At 31.6% G+C, this 7,651-nt stretch overlaps 1 long non-coding RNA gene across 1 annotated transcript; it reads left to right on the top strand.

The window, feature by feature from the left end:
* The first annotated feature begins 2,245 nt into the window (after nucleotides 1–2,245).
* Nucleotides 2,246–6,758, top strand: LOC120357873. The gene is made up of 2 exons (XR_005574872.1): nucleotides 2,246–2,815; nucleotides 2,887–6,758. It is a non-coding gene; the product is annotated as an uncharacterized LOC120357873 (long non-coding RNA).
* Nucleotides 6,759–7,651: the final 893 nt, after the last annotated feature.

Raw genomic sequence — 7,651 nt, forward strand, 5'->3', positions numbered from 1 at the left:
TCTCTCAGACCCACTTGTGTGCTTAAGAGTTTTAATTTCTTATGAGATAAGACACTGAGTATGACCTAATAAAAAAGATCGAAACGTCTGTTATTAATGAGAAAGTTTAGAAGACATCGTTAATAATAAACAAAGTAGTTAGCAAGTACATCTGACTTATATGTTCCTTCAATATACATTGTATTTATAACTGAAAGCCTTGATATAGAATATTATAATCATTTTTAATAGTTCATGGTCTATTCTATTTGAAAAAAAAAAAAAGAAATCAAGAAGTTGTTATCTAAAAGCAAAGGCATTATCAATGGTAACTGTAAACCTGGATTACGGTATGTGAGAGAATTGTTGTTCATTTTTCAAAGACTTCCTTCCAGAATATTTTCTATTCTATTGTACAATAGTATTTTACTACACTAAATTGTGAAATTTGCACAAGAACTATTTTTAACCATCAAGATCCGTTTTCACCGAATAAGGCCTTTTTCACTTATTAATTTGCGTTGTTCATGTATCAGTCAACTTTTAGTATTTATTTTATTATTGTTTCACACTTTCATTATAACATTCTCATAATAACTATTTACATATTAATAGCTACGTATGCTGATTTTCATACTTTCCCGACAAATTAGAGTTTCTTGAAGGTCAGAGTCAGATTCAGCAGCTCAAAAACCACACAGTTTTTATACTTGCCACTGCAAAACCAACTCATTTTATCCATCGTCCATTTGTGTGTGGGTGTGTGCGTGACAAAATTAATATAGTACTTTTTTTTTATTTAATTGTAACAAGTCTTACGATGGAACGGATTATAGCTCGTTTGGCCGGCGACGGTAACGCTTATTATGTATGCGTGTGCGACGATGAAAATGACTTTGTAGCGTACGCGGCAGCATCTTGAATTGCCGGGCCACGCGGATAGAAGTAATCGATATTTGCGAGTCGATATCTCACAGCAAGGCCACGCTATGACCCTTCTACATTATTGATGCTTGACGGACGGCCTTTGTGAAATAGAGTGTCTCGCTGTTTGCGGGTCACCAAGCCTTGGCGTGCCGACGGTGTCACGACAGTTTTCTCGCTGCACGCTGCTTGCTTTTTCCTCTTCCTCCTTTTCCTCCTTCTCTTTATACAGGCACATCTATATGTACTTTCTCGATAATGGATGCATCCGATCGCGAGATAGACCAGCACTTTTCATCGTCGTAAAGCACGCGCGCAAAGATGGAAAAGCTAATTCTTTCTTTCTTCGACGCCAGACGAATTTGTCTGTCATCGACAACCTGTCTGTATCTTTCTACCGCTTCCTTTCCAATGCCATTGAATCTCTTCAGGGACATGCTCGAGCATGCACGTTCCGGGATTCCGCATTTTTATATTTCTGATTCCACATAAATTTTAAAGTATATACGTACATATGGTATCACTTAGAAGTTTCAGTAAATCCTACTCTTTACCAAAACAAAACGTGAACCGAACTGTATGTATCTATTGAGTGCTGATCCTTTTTAAATTTAAACTAAGGAAATGTTGACGTACTACATATTGACTATAAATTAATTTAGTTTCTATACGAAGAAACAAACACAAAGTAAAAAAGTTCAAAACACTCATTAGTTTTGCTCATTAGCAAATGTGTTCAGTCAAGGTTAGAAATTGTAAACAAGCGACATATTCCAGCCTACAACCACCGATTATGTAAGGATGAATAGGAGAAACAATTACACAGTCTACAAAAACAAACGGGGATGGGAAGTCGTTACTTTTTGTTACTTTAATTTTTTTATAATAACTATTGTTACAATTTTCAACGATAGCTAGTGTCGTGGAACAGTTAGCGTTATCATTACCGTTATAAAAATCGTTATTATAAAAAAATAAAAACATAACGGAAAAGTGACGACTTCCGATCTCTGAAAATAAGTAATAGTGGTCAAATAAATATTTTAGTTAACCCTTGTGATACAACTTGGAAAATGGTACTTTAACTATAAATCTAAGATCAAACTCACGTCCAACCACTTTTTCATCTATTTAAAGTGGTTTAAAAAATTCATATGAACATATATATAGTTTGAAATTTTCACAATAAACGTCTGATCTTCATTTAAAAAAAAAAATAAAATGTATTATAATTATTTGAAATTTATCACACACACACACACAAAAATTTGGATAAAAATGCAGTTTGACTTGAAAAATTCTAATTTTTTAAATGCATAAAAATGACTCTAGGATTTTTGAATTTAAGTACAAAATCTTGAACAAAATGTAAGAACTTTAAATTTTTCAAAAAGAATAATTATTCGTGCACATAAAAATGATTGATTTTCAATAGAAAGCAAGAAAGAAAAATTGAATATCGCAAGAAAATAAGCATTCTTTTTCTTTTTATGCAAAATAATGTCTTTGCCAATAGACTCAACGTTGTTTTGCTCGCACATAAGGTGATTTGACGCTTCAATCTATTCGCCAAAACCATTTCTTTTTTATATAAGTAGTTTTCTGTAGAGAAAAATAACTTTTAAATGAAAACAGACATTCAAGCGTTAATATTAAAATAAAAATAGAATACTTAATGATTTTTACAAAATGATTTACTTTTTCAAAAGGACAACGTTGTGCACAATCGTAAGTCACAAATATTTAACACAGAGATCAATTTGTTGCTGTTCCAGGCAACCAACAGCCTAGGTCGCACCACCGCAAAAATTCTCTGCACCAAACTAACTTATTTTGCGAAAGAACAAGAAGTAGAGGAAAACTCTTTGAAATTTCAAAAACTTTCCATGAATAAAAATCAATCAGTTACCAGGTTTGTATCAAAAAGGTTAATTAGCATTACTTAATTGTGATACAAGCTAAAGATTTGATTAATTTTTCTAGAAAATTTCTAGCAAACGTTTTAGTTGTGAGATGTTACAAACGAGAAGCAAATGTCAGCTGATTATAGTCCCCCAAAAGCAGGACAGTGTTTCCTATATTCAGTAAGAAAGCTAATATCAAAACGATGTGGAAAACTATTAGATCTACTTATCTGTAAATGTTGAAATTAGCTCGATAGTGTTGGCAGGAGTAAAAACTCGACGTTTAAACTTTAACTATTTTCAAATTGCTTTAAACAATTTGGCATTTCTGCTACTGTTTCGTTCAATTTTGTTGTTGTCATTCTGCAGTCTTCACTTGTTTATACGTAAAATCTCGATTCGCGATCGAAATGATGTCAATATAATATTTTTAATCCGATGTTAAAATGATTTATCAATTCGACATCGATTTAAAATTGATTTGACAAATTGTTAAGTCTGTTTTTTTTAACTAAACTTCTTGTACTATTCATCTTTCTTTCATATTAGAGAGAAAAAGGAAATAGATAAATCGTACATACAAGAAAATCAGTGCTAGAGTATGGAAAAAGAACAAATCATAGAACCGGAATTAGAAGATAAAGAAAGAGAGAAATAAGATCGAAATTATTCATCGATTCGACTTTGAATTAATGTTGAATCGAAGTGAATTTAATAATTTCGATATTGATTTGATGAATTACTTTTTAGTGGGAATAATTAAAAAATTTATAATAAATCAATTTCTGGAGATGCTGCAGGTCCTTCAAGTTTTACAATCCCTGTCGAATTCATAGTGGTTTCAGTGTCAAAAATTGTTTGAAATTTAGTTGCTTTTAATGTCGAAAATTTTTCGAAACCGAACCCTTCTGAATATCGAATCGATATTAAATTTTGATCTCTTTCAGATAATCGAATTTCGATATCGGAACGATATCGTTTTTTATTTCTCACTGAATATGATCTCCAAATTTGAAGAACGTATTCCGTAGAGTTGACAACACTAAAGCAGATCTAACGATAGCAATGCGATGACAGTTTGACAACAGAGATTCTGAACAGATATCTGTTTAATTATCGCAACGCGATAGATTCGTACCAAACACAAATCAAATCTATTTCCTGAACCGAAAAATGATCAATATCAAATCCTCGTATTCATTTTAACAGAATTAGAAATTGTACTAAAAATGCGTCTTATTTATTTTTGTTTTTGAAATTCAATTTTGAGTACTCGCTTTCAAAATCGTTTCATTAAAATATGTAAGTGAAAATTTTTATTACTGCGCCTTTTATTTCTATTCTGTACAGTTTTTTTACGTCCATTTATCAGCAGCGTCGTATATTGCTCACGGATGAGCGACTTTAATGAAGATAGATCCAGATTTTTGCCATAAATCCGTCATCAATACATTCGACAGATTTGCTCACTGCCAATCTCAAACGTTTTGATCATCAGAGGCTTTTGCGAATATTAGTTGACACTATTTGCAATAGCAAAACTGTTTTGCGTTTGCCATCAATCTGCCATTAATGGTACCTATTCGATGTCTGTTTACTGTTAGTCACTGTTCTGTTGAATATTTGCCGACAGAAGTTATTGTATACTAACAGAATTGGCAATAACAAAGTATCTATGTTTTCCACTCGCAGTTCTCGAGTTAACATAATCCGTTGCCAATATTTGCAATTGTAAAACGCGCAGTGGCTACGTTTTACTTTCCAAAAATTACAAAAATTTAATTTTAGATATTACATATTTTAGATACGAAATATGAAAGCACACAATTTTTCTTCTTCGTCTGTTCGTTTTTTTTATAAACGTTGCCATTTATTGAAATTTTTGAGCGGTACTGTACATACGTGCAGATAGAGAGAAAGATTTTATCGATGTTTGAAAAGAGTTTTACGCAGTTCCGCTTTCGTATCTCAAAAAAATGTCGGATGAGACAATAAAATCTCTTTACCCGACAACGGTTTGGAAGTTTTTTCTTCTCCTTCACGATTTTATATATCCAACTACCAGAACCGTAATATCGCGACTTAAATAAAAATGAAGTCTTGACGGAGCGGCGACATGCGTGATAAGTTTCGCGAAATTCCAAAAATGAAATTTAAGGATAAATAGTTTTCAGCAAATGTCGGTTTCTACGTGTTACTAAAGTGATGTAGACGTGAGATACGAGTCTGTTTTTTTTTTTAGATAGGGGAGTTGGAGAATCTTGCCGATTTATGAATCGAGCATGTTTTCCCATCGACACGATCGTTGGCAGCTCAACACATTGATCGATATCTCATCGCCTCTTTTATTTTCATTCACATCGACGAACACAGCGTCGTGTGCACTATATATGGCGATAGGTAATGACACTTAAGTGGCGGCTAAGCATTTCGCGCCAACGGATATTAGTAAACTATAGTTTTATTTTATTTGTAAAAAGTAATTTTCCAATACATTTTGTTTATTTTTTATTTGACCCTTTTACTTTATCGGAAGAGTATCCGAGTGTCCATTTTATTTGTGAAACAATTTTTTTTTATGTTCTAGTGGTTCTAGTGCTCTGAATTTGTGCACAAGTGAACTATATAGTATATCCTATTCACTGAGAGAAAATACAAGTACCTCGCATATGAGCAGTTTCCTAGTAAGAAGAGCATAGCGCGCTACCTTTAGTATCTACCATATAGGTCCGGTTTTTCATTATCTGGTTAACTTGATGTTTTAACCAATGAGCTTCACTTGTGGCATCATCATGGGTGAAGCTCATTGGATAAAACATCAGGTTAAATTTAACCATGAGTTAACCGGATAATGAAAAACCGGGCCGTATATAAATATGACACGTTTAGGTCCGGAATTAGACAATTGAGCAGGTGAAATAACCTTTTCATTTCAGTATGATATTAAATCGAAATTTTAATATACACATAGTGGAAGGACGACGGACGTGGAATATAACTGGAGTGGAATATCAGGTTATCTCGTATAATTCGCATTGCAGTTTAAGAGCAATCGTTAAAATTACTTTGTTATCAAGGGGTTTGCCACGAGCTGGAATGTTGTCCCACAGATTACATGACTTCATTCGATTTCATACGATTTTATCTGATTACACAATGATTTCACAATAATTGCATATGTAATTTTTAGATTTTTAATAATTAAAGATAATTTTATTTCACTAAAAATATCATTATTGATCGTTAATTTCTTCCAAATAACATTGAATTGAGAGGTAACTACTTAGAAAATAGGTATATCATGATTATTGACTTCAAGACCATTGGAATTCATTATGGTTGTTAAAAAAGTTTTTCTAAAAAAAAGAACGTTATAAAATTTGTTGAGACCTTTTTTAGAGACAGCATGGTGTGATCTCTAATAACTATTTTTAACCGAAAAATAATTACAAGAACCAGCTTGCACTGATTTCATAATAAATTCTATAATAATTACACATGATTTTCAAAGATTATGCAGAAATCTAAAATGATTTCTGCTGATTATATATGATTTTATTAAAATTTCTGAAGATTTTATCTGATTTCGCAATTACATCTGATTGCAAAATGATTACATGAGGATTTCGTAAGAATTTTATATTGATTTCGAAGACACTGTCCCACGATTACATTAAGTGATAAACCCTTTGTTTGTTGCAACCTATTTAGTAGAGTTGTAATAAATATTCGATAACTATCTATTCGATATATGTTTTTAAGAAAACAAAATAACAATAATAATTAGAATTTTAAAAATAAAAATAGGAGGTAGAGAGATGCAACAAATAGTAATATTCGACTCTTGACGAATACTGAATACTCGGCAGTCATGAATCAAACAGCTGAATATTCAACAAATATTCGAAACAGATAAAAACACATCAATATCGAAGAATATCGAAAAAAAAAGAATATCGAAAAAAAGAAAAATAATATTGAATAGTTACTAAATATTCGGTGCAACTCTATTAGGCATCACAATATATCCAACAGGATGGTTATTTGTGGTCATTAGTATTTGCTGTATTTTTATAAAAGTTGAATTTCAGTTTTGCAAGTAGCAAAAATTTTTACAAGTTTATACTCTCTATGTAATTTTGAAAAGTATGTTACATATTAATTTTTTAACTTTAGTCTAATTTGAAGATTTTAAATGTGAATTTTAAATAATAATATTGAATTTATTTATATTTTATATATTTTTTATATTCAATAAATAGAGAATATATTTCTTTATCTAGTTTTATTTTTTTCTAAATTAATGATTTATTGAATTGCTATACAAAATACGTATGAGTACCCTTTCTGTAGAAATAAGTATATAAAAAAGGAAAGCCTGATTACTGAAGACACAATTATCTCAAAGAAGTTTAATGAAAAAAATATATATAAGTTTAATGAATCTTTGAATTTCTATACAAAATATGTATAGATACTTGAGTAACTTCTTCAGTAGAAAAAAGTATATAACAAATGTGTGTGTGTGTATATATACAGGGTGTTTCAGACCACCGGTACACCCCTTTTCTCTTCGCAGGATTAGGACCAATCAAAAATATGTTCAGACGAAAGTTGTAGGGTTTCAAAAGATCTATTCAATGATCTTATCAGTTTGACCTTGGATGGCGTCGCCAAGGTCAGATCGAAATCACATTAAGTTTTTTAAATGGAACACCCTAGTTTTGATTCCAGAATCTAATAGCTGGTGCCAAGACCTTTCCAAAACACTATAAGAATGTTTATTTTCGTTGACTACTTTCCGAGTTGTGCGGCTTGAAAGTTACACTACCGCCAGCATCAGC

The sequence above is a fragment of the Solenopsis invicta genome, chromosome 5 (assembly GCF_016802725.1).
Source record: "Solenopsis invicta isolate M01_SB chromosome 5, UNIL_Sinv_3.0, whole genome shotgun sequence".
Lineage (NCBI taxonomy): Eukaryota > Metazoa > Arthropoda > Insecta > Hymenoptera > Formicidae > Solenopsis > Solenopsis invicta.